The sequence below is a fragment of the Ambystoma mexicanum genome, chromosome 6q (assembly GCF_040938575.1).
Source record: "Ambystoma mexicanum isolate Mex_15411 chromosome 6q, UKY_AmexF1_1, whole genome shotgun sequence".
Lineage (NCBI taxonomy): Eukaryota > Metazoa > Chordata > Amphibia > Caudata > Ambystomatidae > Ambystoma > Ambystoma mexicanum.
Genome location: NC_090937.1, coordinates 77,487,880 through 77,509,610, shown reverse-complemented (window position 1 = coordinate 77,509,610; position 21,731 = coordinate 77,487,880). Strand labels below are relative to the sequence as shown.

Here is a 21,731-nt window from a genome sequence, read left to right as displayed (position 1 = left end):
GTCCATTCGGACCCCTTTAGGTGTCAGGATGAATCCAAGAAACTCAACCTCGGTGGTATGGAAAACACACTTTTCCAGCTTTGCAAACAGTTTGTGCTGGCGCAGTTTCTCAAGGACGGCCCTGACATGCTTTCTGTGATCAGATTCCGAAGAGGAGTACACAAGAATGTCATCGATATATACGACAACACAAACATCGATGAGTTCCCGAAGGACATCGTTCATGAAGAATTGGAAGGCAGCAGGCGCGTTGCACAACCTGAAAGGCATCACCTGGTATTCGAATAATCCATATTTTGTACGGAAGGCCGTTTTCCATTCGTCGCCTTCTTTTACTCGCACCAGATGATAAGTCCCCCGGAGATCTAACTTGGTGTATACGCAAGCGTCCTTCACCTGGTCAAGGAGTTCAGGGATCAGAGGTAGAGGGTAACAATTTTTAACCGTTATCTGGTTCAATGCCCAGTAGTCGATACAAGTTCTAAGGTCGCCTTCTTTTTTGGGCACGAAGAACAAAGCAGACGATGCCGGAGACTTTGACGGGCAAATGAAACCATTGTCTAGGTATTGATCTAAATATTGTCTCAAATGCAGATTCTCGGGTTCAGTAAGGGCATAAATCCTGCTACAAGGGGGTTGTGCACCGGGCACCAGATCGATTTGGCAATCGTACGATCTGTGGGGAGGTAACGTTTTGGCCTGTTCCTTTTGGAAGACGTCCTGAAAGTCTTGGTATTCCGGAGGTAGTTGCATGGAGACAGAGGTTACAGACGCTAGACTAATCTTCAGATTTTCTGGGTAGCAGGTTTGTGCACAATCCGGGAAGGTTATTCTCTTCGCTCGCCAATCAATTCGAGGATTATGTGTCTCTAACCAAGGGATTCCGAGAATAACCTGAAACTGTGGAGCCTTGATTACATCAAACACAAATGCCTCCCGATGGCCGTCCGGACCTAGAAGTGTCACCTCAGCAGTGGAATGTGTTACCGGTCCAGAGGCAATTTCGGTTCCATCGACTGTGGTGATGACATCTTTGTTGGTTTTAGGACGCAGAGGGAGGTTAATCCTAGAGACCAATTCACAATCCACATAATTTCCTATAGCCCCACCACTATCGATGTATGCCTTTATTGCATGCAACTGCTTAGGCTGTTCCAGATCTACGAGGACCATTGGCACAATGAAATGCAAGGTCTGAGAGTTAGTTTTCAAGCTCGGTAAGCGGACCCCCGCGCTTGTCGGGTGTGGTTTCCCGAAATAGTCTTCATGGTTTTTATCAGCGGCTCCTACCACCTTCTTGGGCTTTTTTGCCGGGCAATCTCGTAGAAATTGTCCAGAGGACCCACAATAAAGACATAATTGCATCTGCCGTCTTCTTTCACGTTCTTTTTGAGTTAAAGGTCCTTTAACCCCTCCGATTTGCATATGCTCAGAGACATCAGCACCCTTGGGGGTAGCGTGGGTCTTGACCAACACCCGGTCTCAAACTTGGACCGATCTGCTTTTCTGTTTTGAAGTCTGTGATCCAATTGGACCACTAAGTCTATATATTCTGTGCATTCTTGGGGCAGATTTACAACTTGGGCCAGGACATCTTTAAGTTCTCCGCGTAGACCTCGATAAAATAACGTGATTATTTTATCCTCTGGCCACCCAGTTTCCACAATTAGTCTATTAAAGGTTGCAATGTAGGATAGGAGGTCCTGATTGCCCTGTCGCAGGGATAGGAGTTTGTCATCCAGAGCCTGCCCCTGAGAGTGTCGAGCAAATAACCTTTCCATGCTTGCTTGAAATCCTTGAAAATCACGGAGAATTGGGTCATCTTGAGTAACCAGTGGAACTGACCAATCGGCAGCACAGCCGCTGAGATATGACAATACAAAGGCTACCTTGGTCTGGTCATTAGGGAAGGCCCCAGGTCTGCATAGGAAGTGCAAACGACACTGATTCATGAATACGGCAAATCGTTTGGGGTCCCCAGCAAAGCGTTCGGGTGGGGCCAGCGGCATGTTTCCAGGTAGATTAATCTGCACAGGGTTACTGGGAACCACAGGAGCAGGGTTCCCCCCGGAACCGGGTAGAGGAGTGTGTCCAGCTTGACCTTGCGAAAACTGTCCTGCCAGGTCATCGGTTCTTTCCTTTGATACAATCACTTCCCTCCTGAGAACATTAGTCTCTTGACGAGCAGCGTGTACTTCTGCCCGTAATTCCCCCAGTAGTTGTTCCAACTGATCAGTCTCAGAAGTTTCCATAGCGCATGGGTGGGAATTTGTAGGAAGGCTTCGCGTTCTGTAACGCTCACCTGACTCCCACGGAGGCGCTGGTCTAGTCTGGGTTACTGTGGCCTCTTCGAGCGTGATGCGCAGAACTCGGAACACCGACTGAACAGGACCCTCAAATCTTGCTTGTCTGGCCAGTAGAAATATCCTTCTGCAGATGAGAAAGGGGATTAACAGTCTGCAGAATAGTGTGCTTGCTCCCCCATTCCCCCCTTCGTTCTTCTCTAACTTCCTCCGAAATCCCCGGTTGAAGCTCACCTTATAGTTTGAAAGGATGAACTCTCCATCCTGCTTCTGGTGCAGGGGTGCGTGTTTGTCCAGTTACTTCACTGGTTTTCAGAATGGCGCTGGCAAAATCCACTTGACTTTTCCGAGCGGAACGCCGTAAGTATGAAGATTACAAAAGTTCAAGTGTTGAGCCTCCTTTTCTGTTGCCTTCCTAACCTGTGATCTGTCCTTTATTTCAGGTGCAGAATGAAGGCGATGCGTTGAGGGATTGAATTGCCGATGGTTAACTACGGTGAGTTAGCGATGGGGGCGATCCCTCTTAATGTCTTTATACTCCCCCAGTAATGTCTTTTGTCCTTTCCCCATAGGGGCCGGGTGCGGTACCTGCCAACGAAGCGGCGCCATCCCGAAATGAGGAATGGTCCACCAACAGAAGACCAGTAAGTGTTATGGCAGAAAATTAGGCTTTCCTCATATGTTCCTTCTGCTCACCTTTTGTCTCTTCTTCTCTCCCCTAGGCGCAGAGATGTGGCGACCGGTGCAGACAGTCGCGGTGGAGCCAGAAGAACTCCCGAGGACAGGTGAGTGAAGCACAGCGCTGCAGCGAGCAACGCAGTGCTTTTAAATGAAAGTCTTTTCTCAGGAACGCTGGCGTGAAGGTTCCAGATGCAGGTAAGAAGTTTGATCAAATTCTTGGTTTTCCCCTTTCTCTTTTCTTCTTTCCTTACAGGTGTTCCAGGATCGAGGCGGGCGTGGCTGGAGACCAGATGCAGGAGCAGACACTGTGAGCGTTCAGCTGCTTGGATGCAGAACAACGCGAAGCGTGAGCTACTGTCTGGGCGTGGCTTAAATAGCCCCCAAAGTAGTTCCAGGTAAGTATCCTTCCCTGGCCACGCCCGAGTGGCAAAATAGTCCCAATGAAAAAATAGTCCCTTTCAGGTCTCAGGGAGGCCTGAATCTTGCAGCATGGTCTGCATCAGGTAAGTGCACAAAACACCTTCCTTTATGAGCCTGGCGTCTATGGCGCCAGGACTGATGTCCAACATGAGCCTGGCGGCAACGGCGCCAGGACAGAGTCCAAAGAGCCCCTATAAGGGGCCGCTGGGCTTTTACCCGGGGGCATGATGCCTGCTCCCGGGGGTGCAGGGGCCTGGCGCGGTGCTCCGGGGGGTAGGCATCATGACAGTCACACACAACCAAGTCAAAACTCAAACACATTTTTGTTATTATTTTCCAATAAGTAACATTTATTTTTTTCCAAAAAGGAATGTCAGTGCAAATAATAGTTTGTTGCTTGATTCGTCAAAACACCTTTGACACCAATCTTCTGCCATCTTAGTCCTATATTCTGCTGTCACATTACTTAGGAGTTTTGTTCTCTCTATTCAAGGCAGGGCAGAACAAAATTAGGTGTTTTAATGTTTCATTCTGTCCATTACAAATATTACACATCAAGTCTTTTTCTGAATTTTTCGACCAACGGCCTACGACTTTGTTTTAAATTGATTTAGTCGCATTTTCATGAGGAGCGTTCTTCGGCGTCTATCTGGAAATTTGAATAAATATTTTGGTGTTTTATTCAGTGCTCAAGACTCTAGAGGCATGTTTTGTGTTCATTTGTGTTTTTTTTCCTTAGGTCAATTGTTTTGCTCCAATCAAGTGCCCATAACTTTTTCTTAACCGAATCAGGGTTATTCTCCAATGTAATTTTATCAGTACATAGGTTACTGAACATACTCTTGCAAACGTTCCGCCCAGACAGAGAGAATGTTATCAGCAGGGCCGTTGTGAGGGTTCTTAAAAATGTCAGTTGTCGAGGGCCGTTCTTCATTATCATTTTTCGATAAATTGTCAAGGTATTCCATGATATTCTAGTATTAATGGATAGCAACCCAAGTTCATGGCGGATGCATGCAGTTGGTGTCCCCTTTGCTAACCTTAGAACTTTGCACCAGAAGATGTTTTCCACGGTCTTCCACACATTTGTGGAGCGTCCTAATGCACACTACCCCCTCGGTCCCCCCCAAAGATCATAGCCGGAACTGCCTTTTGATTATAAAAATTCTGTCGGCTTTAGCAAAAATGTACCAAATTCTTTGTCAAGGACTGTGGCTTGCCCTGCAAGTTATTTGTATTTGGCTTTTAAGTTCAACACCCAAGGAGAGTCATTCAGGCTAGAGGTAATAAGTATTCCCAGATATCTTGTGTTGGTCACACATCTGATAGGTTGTTTCTCAAAAGACCACTGAAATGTTACCCCTGTGCAGGCTGTGTCTTCTCAGGTCTTGAACGATGAGTATTTTGGATTTTTTAGGATTAATATTCAGCCCATTAGGTGTGATATAATCTTTCAGTGCCATTAATTTACGCTGCAGTCCTAGTGGGGTCACATCCAAAAAAACAAGATCATCTGCATATAATAGGTGATTTACATGACAACTGTGTATTTTAGGAGGAGAAGATGACAAACTTTGAAAGATTTCTCCAATAACAAAATATGTTAAATATTACTGCTGTCAAAGGGCAACCCTGTTTAATCCCTCGCAATGATTTAATGGTTACAGATAGATTTACAGTGCCGTCTAGACGGACTTCAATTGTGGTGTTGAGATGCAAATCTCTTATTGCCAGAAGAAGACTAGGTGGACAGTTCTATTTTACAAGTTTGGACCAAATTAATTTGTGGTCAACACTGTCAAACGCATGTGATAAATCTATGAATGCGATATATATTTTAGTGCCTTTTCTTATTGCTTCCATTTTTAGGCAGTTGATAAGTAATAGGTTTAAACCACATCCCACACTATGCACAAAGCTCGACTGACGAAGATCAATATGTTGACTTCTTGTTATCCATGTGGTAAGGAGCTGTTTCAGCTGGTTTGCATATATTTTGCCTAAAACATCAAGTAATGAAATTGGACGATAATCCATCGGATCCGCTTTGTTGCCTTTCTTGAAAATAGGTACAACTATTGCCCTTTTCCACGTGGCCTGTGTTGATAGTTCGAAGGCTATCTCTGTAAACAAAATAAAACAAAATTGCCCAGGGCTCCGGATTTTGTTTCAAAATGAAATTTGACAGGCCTGGAGCCCTCGATGAGCTAATCTTTTTGCTGGTATCTAAGGTGTCATCTTTTTCAAATTCGATTAGCCAATGATCTACAACTGGTAGTGATGGTTCTTTCATTTCACCTCCTTTTTTATGCAACTTGCCAAAGTGATTTATCCATTGTTTCTCAGTGACCATGTTAGTTTGTAGAGCCTTTTGAATGTTACTGTCTTGATTAATGGTCTTCCAAAATTCAGCAGAGTTTTTATTGGACAAGGACCTTAGCATATGTTCTGCATCTTGTTGTTCCACAGCACCTTTATGGGCGATTAAGCAGTTTTTTTAATTTTTGCCTGATTTTTATTTTATTTTTCTGCCCAGTAAAATGTCCTGCTTAAATTCTCCTTTGTCTCAGCTCCCTCCTTTGTCTCAGCTCCCTACGCATATCTCGCTTGCTCCTGGCTATTAAATGACATAGACGTGCTTGGACTTAAGCTCAGGCTTACCTAGGCAATGAGAATGATCCTCAAACTGTTCCAGCAGATGAACATATTCTACGCTGTTGTCGTTCATGTTATCACGATAACTTTCAGTTAAGGTGTTAACATCAGATTTGAGTCGGTGTCGGCCTCTGTTCGAATCAACCACTACCGAATGCTTCCATTGTTGAGTTTTTGTTCTTGGTGGGGACGTCCAGTAGGACCTTTATTAAGTTGTGGTCACTCTCTGGCATTTGTTGGCCCTGCAGTGACACAATGTTACTCGCCAGATTTCCGGATACAAAGATGTAATCAAGTACTGAGCATGATAAGTTTCTTTTCCACGTTGGACGAGGTGGTATGTTCCCCGTGGTAATTCCATTGAGCATTACCATGTCCCTCAGTTCCATTTCATCATTACAGAGCTTTGCAAGGTGCTGTTTATTTGTGACTCTCGGCTCTTCACCTTTTATACAATTCAGATTTGTCACCACACAAAAATATGTTGACACCCGGTTCATCTACCATGATTTCATCAATGATTTCCATCACCTTACCTACAAAGCTAATGGTACCCGCAGGCTTGTGCTGCCAGTAGATGTTGATGACATGTAGCCGGCATTTATTTTTTCCAACTTTTTGCTTGCATTCAATTACTGTTACTTGTATGTATGGAGAGATGTTTTTAGCCATACAAATTTCAAATCCCGAACCTTTTCAAATGAGCGTTAACAGGCCAGCTATGGGGTGTCCTCCAGGCTTTTTTTTGTTTTTTTTGTTTTTAATTGCTGGATTAATAGCGACTTCAAACTCATCTGTCATGGGACAGGTCTCAAGCCATGTTTCTTGGAGGCACACGATTTGAAGAGACTTTGACCATTCCGAATCATTATTGAATAAGTGTGAATGGTCTTTGGTATTCCACATGCCTAGCCCAAGATTTTCGCTTACTTCAGATTCTGGGCTTTCGCTGTAATTGAGACCACCCAAGGTTGTGGCTAACCGGTCCCAGTTTGATTTTTAGGTTGTTTTCCATTGATCTCTTGGTTCATGATGTCGCTATACCCAGATATTTAATCCAGTTCCTGAGCACTCAAGCTAGGTCAGCGTTCATGAGCTGCCGCTTCAATCTTTTTTTGACAAAAGAAATCACCTACATAAGAGAGGGTAAATCTCAAGGCAACAATATTTGTCGCTATTGGTCTACCAACAAGGAAACCCTATTCCACCTAATTCTGAATTGAGCTGGTCGCTGAGGTGCTTGCAGCCTGAAGCAGTGTGCAGTGCCTTTACAGTCTTTCTACCCTGTCTACGCCTGACTCTCGGCTTGCAGATTCAAAAACGTCACTACCTCGCGAAGCGATCTCGGAGCTGGTCGCAGTCTGAAGCAGGCTTCAACAGGTTTCCAGTAGACAGGAGGGCCATGCCGAGGTCAGCTGGCAATGGGGTACATGGCCTTTTTCTCTTTGATTTTTCTTTGTCTGAATCGTGACCAGCCCAGACTCAGAACTTTTAAGGTGTGCAATGGCTAACCGCTCGGGTCTGAGAAGTTGGAAGCCTCAGGTGGAGGAGGAAACGGACATTATTCAGGAGATTTGGGGGGCAAAATTAACCCCGCCACCCACCCCGATTTGAATCTGCCACTAGTGGTTGGGATAAATCCTCAATCATATGTACAACTGGAAGTACACAGGGAGGTTGTGGAAATGCAGCTTTACGTTGCCCCTGCACTTCACCCAGCTGCACTCCCATTGAACAGTGGGAGTAAGGGCTTGGAATAAAAAGTAAACCAAGTGAAAAATTCCCCAAAACAAACACGGAAGAAACAGACGACTGAGGGGTTGAGTACCTCTTCCATAGCTGGCTTGCGAATCACGTACTTTTATCCAGCAGCAGGCGAAAGCACGGAAATCAAATCTATTCCAGTTAAACAAGCAACTGCTATTTTAGACCTGACCCACATCCATAACCTTAGTATGATTGATTTCTTGAATACCATCTCATCAGCAGTAGCGGAACCAGAGATGAGTGTTGAATGTGGGCAGAGCCTCATGCAGCTGACGTGTGATGCGTCAGTCATGGGGTATCCCTCCAATTTAACAGCCATAAGTATAGCCCAACAGGAGGGCCTCAGTGGTATAATTATTTCTGATGCTTGTTAATCTGCTTAGAATCACGTGGTGTGCATATAGTCCAACATCCAGTGGTGACCAGAGTATTGCATCTTGTCTTTCGAGAATCGAAAGGGGACGTCGACATGGGCATGCCTGTAACACTATCCCTAACCTGGCGTGTGTACCCAAAATCCCTCACGCGTCAAGGTCCCTCAGAATGTTTTTTTCCGCCAAGCTATCTGGTCGCCCTAATGCAGACCTCTTCATAAAACATTGCGTTATTATATTTCTCGGCTGTTGGTCGTTGTAAAGACCTGTAGGGGGTGTCTGTACTTCCGCTCTCTATATGGTAGAGGAGAGGCACAGAGGACCCCAGCCAAGATTCTCTATTACGGTAGCAATGGACGAGCAATCAAGGCCTAGCTTCTCAGGAGGTGATGCGGGCTGGTTCTTAAGTACAGTGTAGTCCCTGAACCCCCACAAAGGAATGTCCACACACTGTATTACTGAAAACACAGTCTTTATATAATTAATATTCAAAGGTATGTACACGATCACAATAACGCACTTTGTACTTGGAAGTCAATAATGATAAATATATACACGTCTAGAGTGGTACCACTAATGTTATCAAATCTCATTAAAGTGTGTCAACTGTACTGTTAAAATGTCACACAGATCAATAACGAGTAAACCACCAATAGAGATAGGCAGGAACGTAAGATGGTTGAAACAATAGGCAGAATGCTGACCCCCTACCACTAGGCACAGTTCTGTGTGGAGATCCCCCCACCTGGGCAACCTGTAAATAAAGATGTATAGTACAAGCCCAGTCCATATATTGTCCAATAGTCTTACTTCTTCCTACTAAGGTTTTACCCCCCCCCCCCAATGTACCTGGTGGAGTAGAGTTCTCCGACGATGCACCGACCGATCCTTCTTGAGTGCCTCCCTTTCAGACGGGAGCCACGGATCATCGAGAGGTGTCGGGGGAACTTGGCGTTCGGTGTCGGGGAATCGACGGCCCTTCTTGAGTGCCCTCTCTTTAAGGCAGGAGTCACGGGTCGTCGAACGTCCGATGGTGAACAGGGTGAACTATGGCAGGGAAGTGGCCGCTTCGTACCTAGTGATGCTCGTCGACAACAGAGCGTTGGCGTCCTGCAAGGAAGAGGCATGTGGGGCACCTCGATGACAATAGTTCTGGACTGCAAAGAGATGATGAAGAACTGTGGCCTATCAAGGGCGTCGAGTCGTCGGCGTCTCTGCGGTCTGTAGGTGGCGGGAAACCCACTGGTGGATACTCCTCGGTGCGTTGACGGTCGGCCTTCTCCAGCGGGAGACAAGCGGATGACGATGCAGACGAGAGCGTCCGATGATCAATGAAAGTTCTTAGGCAAACGGGAGCACGGCGGCTACGGTCGGCGACGGCAGTCATCGACAGTGGTGGACAACAGTCCGAGTGCTTCTCCTTGGAGTTCCGCAGCAGACCCTGTATCGGGTCGGCAGCCTGTCGTAGGTCTGTCTACCAGGGAGCGTTGGCAAAGATCACCTGTGCACGATGGTCCCTCGTAGCTCGGGAAGAGGGCGCCTTACCAGGTCCTCTCTGGGTCAGTCCTTGGCGGCACAACAGCTTTCAGATTGTGAAGGAGAGCAACAGCAATTCTTCTCGTCCAGCAGGGCTTCAAGGTAAAGCGTCAGTTAATCCAGTTACTGGTTGTAGTGGACTTCAGCTTCTGAACACGATTCCTAGCACTGGGAGGTCCCCAGATATACTGTGGATCTCCCATTCATTCCGCTGGGTCACACTCAAGCATCCAATCACGACTACGGGCATTCATGCAGGCAGGCAGCCAATCAGGCACACGAGGTATTCAGGCCATTCACTTCTCTCCAGACACTCACAACAAGTTATGTGTATTGGGACAAGTACTGAGCCATTCAACACTCCAAGCTGCATTCATACCGCTTTCGGGCAGGGTTGTCTCAGTCATTGTGTCAACCACCAGATACTAGACACCCACAACACAGAATGCATATTCGTCACACACTCTATTCACCCAGGTCCCACCCACTGGGGGTACCCATAACATACATCACCGGGAAGGCTCCAGCTAGTCTGACTGGGCCTTCACAACAACACCATATATGGCACTTCCATCCAACAGCCAGTCAGGGGGAAGGGACAGAGTCAGGGCTTCCCAGGACTTTGGGAAAACAAGGTAATGGGTAATAGAAAGCAAGAGGCCACCCTCCGGGGCCATCTTGTTTTCCATCAGGAATCAACTGATCCCAATGGCAGGGCCGGGGTACCCCAAAATGGAGGATACTCCGCGCACCTGTCAAATTCAGCATGGAGCTGCCACCAGCCCATACCCTGCTCTGTGGGCCGCCCACAGGTGCCCAAAAACATACACTTGGAGCACAGGGTTGTACCCCCCACCCACGGGTGCCATAAGGGTATCCCACGGGTCCGTTCACCAAACCAAAAGAAAGAGAGCTGCACCGCCAGGAGTCCCACATGAACTCCTGCGCGGAAAACACGACAGAACACACAATAAAAAGCAGTAAAGGACAAGGATACGGAGGCCCTGTCCCTCCGATGCATTTCCAGCATCACAGTCACCCACCCCCCCCAGACTGAGGTGGAGGGTGCCTAATCTCCCACGGGATAGACACCCTCATCCAAACGGTCAACATGCCTTCTGGAAAGGCCATCTGCATTATCGTGACTCTTCCCTGGTCTGTGCTCTATGGTGAAGTCTAGCCCTTGCAGGCTAATGGACCACCTGAGCAGTTTCGGGTTCTCACCCTTCATCTGCATAAGCCACTTTAGGGGCTTATGATCCTGTTTGGACCTTGAAGGTAGACCCCGTAAGGTAGGGCCTAAAACGCCTAAGGCTCCAAACTATACTAAAACACTCCTTTTCAACAGTAGCCCACCTAAGTTCTCTACCCTTGAGTTGTCTACTGATGAATATGATAGGATGTTCTCTCCCTTTGTCATCTAACTGGGACAAGACAGCTACAATTCGGTGTCGCAGGCATCTGTCTGGACAATAAAGGGTCGGCTGTAGTCAGGCGCACACAACACGGGTGCCCGACAGTCTTTCTTTCAAGCCTTTAAGGGCCCTCTGACAGTATTCAGTCCAATTCACCTTCCTAGGCTGCTTGGGTGAAGTCAGAGCTGTCAGTGGTGCAGCTTTGGTTCCATAGTCCGCCATGAAATTGCGATAGTACCCAGTGAGACCCAAAAAGGCTCTCACCTGGGTTTGAGTAGTGGGAGTCTCCCAGTCCTGTACATCCTGTACCTTACTGGGGAGCGGTTGGATTTGACCCCCTCCTAACTCATGACCAAGATACGTGACTTTCCCCTGAGCTATCTGGCACTTGGTGGCCTTGATAGTGAGGTTAGCCCTCTTTAAGGCCTGCAACACTCTACCCAGATGTGTCAAGTGCTCTTCCCAAGTGGAACTGTAGATGGCAATGTCGTCTAAATAAGCCACACAAAAGGCTTCCAGCCCACTGAGAGCATGATTGACCAATCTCTGGAAGCTGGCAGGGGCATTCTTCAACCCAAAAGGCATGACCCTAAACTGGTAGAGTCCCTCTGGTGTAGAGAACGCTATCTTTTCCTTGGCATGGTCCGTCAGAGCTATTTGCCAATAGCCTGAGGTGAGGTCAAAGGTGCTCACAAATTTGGCAGCACCTATGGTGTCCACGAGCTCATCAGCCCTGGGCAATGGGTGCGCGTCAGTTTTGGTGACGGCATTGACTCCTCGGTAGTCCACACAGAACCTCCATTCCTTGGTACCAGCCTGGGAACTTGCCTTGGGGACAAGGACCACGGGACTGGACCAGGGACTGCTTGAGGGTTCAATAACACCCAGATCCAACATCTTGGCGACCTTAGCCTGGATGTGGTTCTTAACCCTATCTGACATTCGGTAGCTCCTGTTCTTGACAGGCACGCTGTCACCAGTGTCAATCTCGTGCTTACACCACGGTGTAAGGCCTGGCGTCAGCGAAAACAGAGAGGCATACTGCTGGAGCAAAGTCCTGCAGGCCCTCTGCTGCTCGGTTGTCAAATCTGGAGAGAGCTGTACTCCCTCCACTGAGCCATCCTGAGGGTTGCTATGCAGCAAATCAGGAAGGGGCTCACTCTCATCCTCTTCTTGCTCTGAAGCCAGCAAGAGACATGAGACTTCTGCTCGCCTGTGGAACGGCTTGAGCCTATTAACATGGAATACCTGAGGGGCTACCCCTGGGATTCCCATGTCAACCAGATAATTGACCTCGCCCATCTTGGAGACTATCCGGAAGGGTCCCGTCCATTTATCTGCCAATGCCCAAGGCTTGGTAGGCTCCACCACGAGGACCTCCTGTCCCGCAGTCCACTCCACTTGCGATGCTTTAAGGTCATGCCAGTATTTGTTCAATTCCTGGCTGGCCTTGAGATTCGCCGTTGCTTGTCCCATCATCTGTGTCATCCTCTGTCTGAGGCCTAACACATAGTCCCCCACCTGCTTGGCGGGACCGGGAGGGGCGGCTTCCAAGCCTTCTCTGATCAAGGCGAGGGGCCCCCTCACGGGATGTCCAAAGAGCAACTCAAAGGGGCTGAAACCAACACCCTCTTGAGGTACCTCTCTGTAAGCAAACAGCAGACATGGCAGGAGGAGATCCCATTTCCTCCTTAGGGGCTCTTCCAAAGCACCTAGCATGCCCTTGAAAGTTTTATTAAACCTCTCAACCAGACCATTGGTCTGGGGGTGGTAAGAAGTGGAGAACTTGTAGGTTACCCCGCACTCTTTCCACATGGTTTTCATGTAACTAGACATGAAGTTGGATCCTCGGTCAGAGACAACCTCCTTGGGGAATCCAATTTGGGTGAAAATGCCCAGGAGGGCCCGGGCAACCACCTTGGCAGTAACAGTCCGAAGGGGTATAGCCTCAGGGTACCTGGTGGCATGATCTACCAAAACCAGGATGAAGCGATGTCCACCTGACGTGGGAGGGTCAAGGGGACCGACGATGTCGATGCCCACCCTCTCAAACGGTGTGCGAACCACTGGCAATGGCTGCAGTGGGGCAATGACACTGCCTCCAGTCTTGCCAGACAACTGACAAGTTGGGCAGGTCCTGCAGTGGGCCAGTAGAAATGGGCAGAGAGCCTCTGCTTAGTCTTCTTGGTACCAAGATGACCAGCCAAGGGCACCTCATGCGCCAACTGCAGTAGGAAGGGCCTGTAAACCTGGGGTACCACCAACCTCTTGAGGGCACCAGGCTCAGGCTTAGTGGGCTCACTAACAAGGAGCTCACCCTCCCAATAAAATTGGAAAGTCCTAGGCACTTCGCCTTGTGCCTGGGACAGGGCCCGTTTCCTCAGACCCTTGAGAGAGGGACACTCTCTCTGTCCTTTACAGAAGTCTGCCCGGGAGGGTCCCCCTTCAGCTAACAAGCATTAAAGATCGGGATGATCCTCCGGGTTGAGAATCTCTCCCACAGGAGAGTCTTCTGGCTCTTCTCCCACAGGAGTTGAGACGGGGTGTACCACTGGACTCAGCCCGTCCGGAGCATGGATCCCAATGGGTGCTGTAGGAACAGAAGGGGCTCCCTCCACAGAGGTGGTCTTCTTGCTCTTCCTTCGTCTTGCCTTAGGCCGTGCCTTCGGCTCGGGTACCTGACTCACAGCCAGACCCGGTGTTAGCTGTGACCTAGTGACCGCAGCAGCAGTCATGGGAAGACCATCCGCGATCAATCCCAACTCGACTAGATCGTTCCCTAACAGAATGTTAGCAGGGACGTTGCCCTGAACCAGGACCGGAAGCTTTGCTGTCTTGTCTCCAATTACGAGTGTGACTCGGGCTACAGGCGATAATTTTGGAGGCCCACCAGCTAACCTGGTGGTTCTCAGAGGAGCATCTACATAGTCCTCTGGCTTGAGCAGGGTCCTGTCCACCACTGTCATGCTTGCCCCATTGTCTCTCAAACCAGTAGAAGGCTGGCCATTCAGGAGGACACTTCTCAAAAATCTACGGGTGTTCTGTGGGATACTCGCCAGTACTTCTGCGTACTGGTCCCAGGCCCCAAGGGAAACTAAGGGAATCTCCACGGGAGCACCAAAGGTGATCCCTGTAGAGGAGGGGAGGAGAGTGGCCTCCACCTCAGACATGGGGTAAGGGTAGGTCAGGCTGACAGCCTGTACTCAGAGTGTTTTACCTATACACTTGGAGTCACCCCTTTTGTGATCCAGAGCCCCACAGTCCCAACAAGTGCCGGGAGTGCGGGGTACGGTACTGGAACCACTTGGAACCTGCTTTGCAGCAGGTGGACCACTACTCTTATTCCCACCCACAGATGACTTATCCCCACTAGATTTTGGGGTCTGAGGAGAGGAGGGTTTAGGTTTATTCGACTGTGACTGCTTTTGGGACTCCTCAGCTTTCTAAGAGGCCCCCTTTTCTTTGTCCTTGACCTTCCCACTGGAGTCCTTAGGGGACACCCGGTGGGAGACCCACTTGTCAGCCAACCTAGCCAGCTTAAAGGGATCCAAAATGTTCTGGTCAACAACATACTGACGCAGCTCTGGTGAACAGGCTTCAGAAAAATGCTCAAAAAACAATAGGTGGGACAATTCAACAAAAGTTTTCACCTTGTAACCATCAATCCACCCCATCATATTCATGTGTGCAACACTCACCCAGTTGACCCATGACACATTCTCTCTTTTCTTAAAATCCCTGAACCTTTTAAGGTATTGGGTAGGTGTCTTGCCAAACTTGGCAATCAAAGCAGACTTCATACACTGATACTGACCACGTTCTTCCACACTCAGCTTCAGAATACAGTCATATCCAGTTTGAGGCACTCTGCTTAGCAAACACTTAGCCCAATCTCTTTTATCAACATCATGAATTGCACAAGCCATTTCAAACGCTTCAATCCAGAACCCTCCGAAAACACACCAACCAAATCCTTCATAAATTTAGTGGCTGGGGACCTGACACTCTCACTGGGTTTCGCTGAAGTCTCCACTCGAGCTTTCTCTAGCTGGATTCTCTGACATTCAGTGTCCTTGTCTTTGAGTTCAAGTTCCCTATTCTTGAGTTCAACCTGTTGAGCTAGCTCCTCTTTCTTAAGCTCAGCATCTATTTCCAACTTGTGATATTCAAAGGCCAATTTCATCCTTAATAACTCAAGTTCCAAGGAATTGCTGGGGTTCGGAACAGAGGCAGCAGGAATGGCGGCATTCCCAGGAACAGATTCAGTAGAAACCCCAGGGGCAGAGTCCTCATTGGTTGCATTCCCCCCCCTCATCAAGAGTTTCACCATCGTTCTGGCAGTCCACCAGGGCAGCTATCAGCTCAGCCCTAGACTTATCCACAAAGTCTAACTCCCTGGCTTCACAAGCACTCTGGAGAGCCTCTAAGCTCATCCGAGTCAATTTACCATTCGCAATAGACTCCATTGCTTGTAATGCAGTTATTTTGTACACACCCAAACCTTAATCGAATTAAGTGCAGATATTTTGTAAGTGGCACGGTTATACACTGAGTCTTAAAACCATAAGCATCCCACCGCTGCCACCAGTGTAAAGACCGGTAGGGGGTGTCTGTACTTCCGCACTCTATATGGTAGAGGAGAGCACAGAGGACCCCAGCCAAGATTCTCTATTACGGTAGCAATGGACGAGCAATCAAGGCCTAGCTTCTCAGGAGGTGATGCGGGCTGGTTCTTAAGTACAGTGTAGTCCCTGAACCCCCACAAAGGAATGTCCACACACTGTATTACTGAAAACAGTCTTTATATAATTAATATTCAAAGGTATGTACACGATCACAATAACGCACTTTGTACTTGGAAGTCAATAATGATAAATATATACACGTCTAGAGTGGTACCACTAATGTTATCAAATCTCATTAAAGTGCATCAACTGTATGGTTAAAATGTCAAACAGATCAATAAAGAGTAAACCAGCAATAGAGATAGGCAGGAACGTAAGATGTTTGAAACAATGGGCAGAATGCTGACCCCTACCACTAGGCACAGTTCTGTGTGGAGATCCCCCCCCACTTGGGCAACCTGTAAATAAAGATATTTAGTACAAGCCCAGTCCATATATTGTCCGATAGTCTTACTTCTTCCTACTAAGGTTTTACCTCCCCAATGTACCTGGTGGAGTAGAGTTCTCTGACGATGCACCGAGCGATCCTTCTTGAGTGCCCCCCTTTCAGGCGGGAGCCACGGATCGTCGAGAGGTGTCGGGGAATCAACGGCCCTTCTTGAGTGCCCTCCCTTTAAGGCAGGAGTCACGGGTCGTCAAACGTCCGACGGTGAACAGGGTGAACTATGGCAGGGAAGTGGCCGCTTCGTTCCTAGCGGTGCTTGTCGACGACAGAACGTTGGCGTCCTGCAAGGAAGAGGCGTGCGGGGCACCTCGATGACAATAGTTCTGGACCGCAAAGAGATGATGAAGAACTGTGGCCCAGCAAGGGCGTCGAGTCGTTGGCGTCTCTGCGGTCTGTAGGTGGCGGGAAACCCACCGGTGGATACTCCTCGGTGCGTCGACGGTCGGGCCTTCTCCAGCGGGAGATAAGCGAATGACGATGCAGACGTGAGTGTCCGATGATCAATGAAAGTTCTAAGGCAAACGGGAACACGGCGGCTCCGGTCAGATTGTGAAGGAGAGCAACAGCAATTCTTCTCGTCCAGCAGGGCTTCAAGGTCAAGCGTCATTTAATCCAGTTACTCGTCGTAGTGGACTTCAGCTTCTGAACACGATTCCTAGCAGTGCGAGGTCCCCAGATATACTGTGGATCTCCCATTCATTCCGCTGGGTCACACTCAAGCATCCAATCACGACTACGGGCATTCATGCAGGCAGGCAGCCATTCAGGCACACAAGGTATTCAGGCCATTCGCTTCTCTCCAGACACTCACAACAAGTTGTGTATTGGGACAAGTACCGAGCCATTCAACACTCCCAAGCTGTATTCATACCTGTTTCGGGCAGGGTTGTCTCAGTCATTGTGTCAACCACCAGATACTAGACACCCACAACACAGAATGCATATTCGTCACACACTCTATTCACCCAGGTCCCACCCTCAGGAGGTACCCATAACATACATCACCGGGAAGGCTCCAGCTAGTCTGACTGGGCCTTCACAACACCACCATATATGGCACTTCCATCCAAAAGCCAGTCAGGGGGAAGGGACACAATCAGGGCTTCCCAGGACTTTGGGAAAACAAGGTAATGGGTAATAGAAAGCAAGAGGCCACCGGGGCCATCTTGTTTTCCATCAGGAATCAACTGATCCCAATGGCAGGGCCGGGGTATCCCAAAATGGAGGATACTCCGCGCACCTGTCAAATTCAGCATGGAGCTGCCACCAGCCGATACCCTGCTTTGTGGGCCGCCCACAGGTGCCCAAAAACATACACTAGGGGGACAGGGTTGTACCCCCCGACCCATGGGTGCCATAAGGGTGTCCCACGGGTCCGTTCACCAAACCAAAAGAAAGAGAGCTGCACCGCCAGGAGTCCCACATGAACTCCTGCGCAGAAAACACGACAGAACACACGATAGAAAAGCAGTAAAGGACAAGGATACGGAGGCCCTGTCCCTCCGATGCATTTCCAGCATCACAGTTGTTTATTCTCATTGTCACTCCCTTCGACGGCTGATTCCTGTGCCATTGCCGAAAACTGCTGACGACGGAATTTCGACAGCTGTTGGTCCAGTCGGCACTGCGGACCATGTGGCTGGGCCTTCTGGCCGGCCTTTACAGTAGGGCAAATGGGATCGGGGCGATCATATTCTTTTCAAGAATTACTTTCCTTTTCCGCTCTTTGTTCCCTAGGGTTTGTCGTTGCTAGCACGATCCTGCGCTATGGACAGGACACCATTTAGATTTTGTCCTTCCTGTAAGGCGAAATACCCGTGGAAAGACGAGCACTGTCGGTGCAACAATTGTCTTCCCCTTAACCACAACGAGGCGGCCTGTAAACTCCTACAGCCTAAGAATCTTAAGGAGCGCCGTTTGGAGCGGTGAGCGGCCTACAGTATATCGCAGGCCGAAAAGTAATTCCCCTGCCGCCACAGTCACCGAGTGTGATGAAGGGATTAGCGATGACCAAGGCTCCACTTCGGAGGCCATTGACCTTACCGTGGAATGTTCTCGTTCCGCAGCGTCCGTCCAAGCCCCGATAAGTACGGCGTGAGTCTGATGATACCTCCCAGCGACAGGGACGCACCGGATTCTCACACTATGCACACAACCCACGGTTCTGCTTCGGCGGTCCAGTCAAAGCTCTCCAAAGCACCACCGGGCACGTTGGATACTTCGGCAGTGCCCGCTGATCCTCATGATCAGCAGCCCTCCTCGCAACCGCGACAGCAGCAATCATGCCGGCAATCCAAAAGTAAGGGCGCTAGCACCAAATCACATGCGGCCCTCGAGACGCTTCAGAAGGAGGCTCCGACATGGCTTAAGGCCCTAGTGGTGGCGTCATCTGCCACGCAGCCACCGGCTTTACCGCCACACCCCCCCAAACCCTGAGCATCAGTGATAGTATTGCGACGATCGCTTCGGCGGTTAAACAAAAGGAACTGTCGAAAAAAAAGTTGAAACAGAAAGAATGGCCTAAAGACACGTCACAAGCCTGGAGCCTCGAAAAGAGTACTCTGATAGCCCTTTGTCTTTATCCAAGACTTTAGATAGAAAATCTCGACGTTATAAAGAGGAAATTCATCAAGTAGATCCCTTTCCTCCCCTGGACTCCTCTGGTTCATCAGCATGGATCAGGGAGAAGTCTGGAGGGTGCATGAACAGACTGGAGAAGTTTGTTGAATTTTCAGGGAGGTTTGCTCCCAAGAGGCCTTGCGAGGAACTTCCTTTTACACCTATGGCTAAGTTTCAGAGGACCTTTCAGGACCCTCATGAACAGAACGTTTTCGACCTTACAGATGACGAGGTGACTATCAATACCTACCTACATACAGGAGGATGATAACTTTGGGGACCCTGTGGATGATCCTGCTGATCCCATGGTCAATTGGGAAGACAGCCATCCAGTTGATAATCAACCCTGGGCGTCCCCTACTCCTACCCTGAACTTTGATGCTCTGTGTATGGATTCCCCTCCTAAGACTCCAGTCCGTCAGGCCTCACCTGTAGATGATCAAATGGCATTTAACGCCATCTTAAAGAAGGCGGCTGAACATTTTCAAATCGCCACACAAGAGGCTGTGCAGGATTCGGATTTTGTTGAGGACATACTGAAGGAAATGCCTCCTGCCAGTCAGGCCATTCCCTTCCTGAACTCTATTAAGAGATGTCTGGCGCCTTCATTGCAGCCCAGACTAGGGCAGTTAATAAGTAGAGAAGTTGTTTCGCCCTTCTCCTACTCACCCCCTTTACGTTAAAGGGCATGCCACTCCAGATTCCCTGTTAGTTACGACTACGAGAAAGAGGGCAGATGTCCCCCTGTCTACAGAGGAGGCACCACCTGATAAAGAAGGCAAAAAGTTGTATGGACTGGGGAAAAGTGACACAACTAACTGCTGCTGCATTCTCCACCTGAATAGCCAACAACACCACTCTGTTGGCTAGCTACTCAGATGTGCAGTAGAATTTGTTGTGTTGCAAGTAGGCCTTCAAGAAGTCCCGAACCAATGCGAGCTAAACTGCTCACGATTGTATCGGAAGGCAAGCAAATCAAACACAACATTCCGAAGAACACTTTGGACGCTGCTGAAACAGCAGGAAGGATCTTGGCCCAGGGTATACTACTAAAATGGCACGCCTGGTTTTAAGCCTGAAACCCAAGCAGCCTTTATAAACAAGCCGGTTGAGGAGACCAACTTGTTTGGCCAGGCCGTGGACAAAGCACTTGAGACAGCTAAGAAGGAGCATAAGCCTCTCAAAACCTTAAACCAGATTATCCAAAGGCCTTCACAACAGACAGGGGGCTGTTCTTGTTGCTTTCGTGGGCAATCTCACTCCCATCAGAACCAGTATAATTCAGGAGAAAGTGGTCTTCAGGACAAGGATCCAACACCACCACCCCGTATCCACCCAGAGGACAACATCGTGGAAAGGGTAGAGGCCGGATTTACACTCCCAGAGGCTCCCCGTCCTCAGGTCAGAAATGACCCTCAGATCCAGGTCCCCTCCCATTCCTCCCCAGTCAGGGGACGTCTAACATTCCTGCATACATGGGAGGGGATAACAGACCAGTGGGTGCTCAAGACCATGGGTACTGCATAGAATAATTTTCCCGACCACCTCAATTCAGACTGCCAAAATCAAGATGCCTGACGCCAGAACACCTACGCATCCTTTTGCAAGAGGTCGAGATCCTGCAGGTAAAGGGCACCAAAGAAGTCATCCCTCTTCTACAGGTAAACTAGGGTATTTATTCAGTGTACTTCCTTGTACCCAAAAATGATCTCACCGTGCGCCCTGTGCTAGACTTGCGCCCATCGAACAAATTTGTAAAACCTCAAAAGTTTCGTATGGCCACGTTGCAGGAGGTAATCCCTCTTCTGAAACAGGGGGATTACATGGCAACACTGGATATTAAAGATGCATACTTTCATATTTCAATGTTGCCGGCACACAGAATATACCTACGGTTCATGATAGAGGACAAGCACTATCAGTTCAAAGTACTCCCCTTCGGCATTGCGTCAGCACCAAGGGTGTTTACGAAGGTACTAGCAGCAGCGCAACTGCTCAGAGAATCCGTTCCGGTTTACTCTTACCTCGCCGACTGGCTCATAACCGGGGATTCCTACGGAACATGCCTGTTGAACACCCAAAAGACGATAGACCTCTTATTCAGCCTGGGATTCTCCATCAACGAGAAGAAATCCAGCCTAGACCCCAATCAGGTCAAACAATTCCTAGGGGTTCTCATTCAGACAGAAGACAGCCTTGTCTTCCCCTCCAAAGAGAGGGTTCAAAACATGCTGTTTCAGATCCCTCAATATGTAGCCGGTCGAGAGGTGACGGTACGCAAATCCATGCGACTGTTGGGAATTACGGCGTCATGCATTTAGTTAGTTCCTCACGCACATCGGCGCATGTGTCCTGTGCAATAGTGACTCAACAGCCAGTGTTGTCAGGCCAGCGAACAATGGGAAGATCTGGTGGTTGTCTCGCCAGCCCTCGATCGCTCTACAGTGGTAGTCTAGGGAAAACCTCTTGAAGGGGAAAACCCTCACCACCCCCGCAGTAGAAGCCACTCTAACGACAGACGGATTTCACACGGGATGAGGGGCTCACCTGCTTCAGCAGACGGCGCACGGCATGTGGTCCCCAGAAGTAGTGTCCAACCACATAAATCTGTTGGAGTTGTTGGCCGTATTCAAAGCACTGCAAGCTTTTCAGACACAGTTGCAGGGGAAGACAGTCCTGATTCTCACAGACAGCACCACAGCAATGTATTACTTGAACATGCAAGGGGGTACACACCCTCCAGGGCTATCAAAGCTGTCCCAGAACATTTAGAAATGGGCTCTCGGACACAGGATGTTCCGTTTATCTCAACACATTCCAGGGGAACTCAA

At 48.8% G+C, this 21,731-nt stretch overlaps 1 protein-coding gene across 5 annotated transcripts in view; it reads left to right on the top strand.

Annotated features, from left to right (window-relative positions):
- The window catches only part of CENPC (centromere protein C), a 1,963,500-nt gene that overhangs the window by 610,397 nt on the left and 1,331,372 nt on the right, over positions 1–21,731 (top strand). The window lies entirely within an intron of this gene.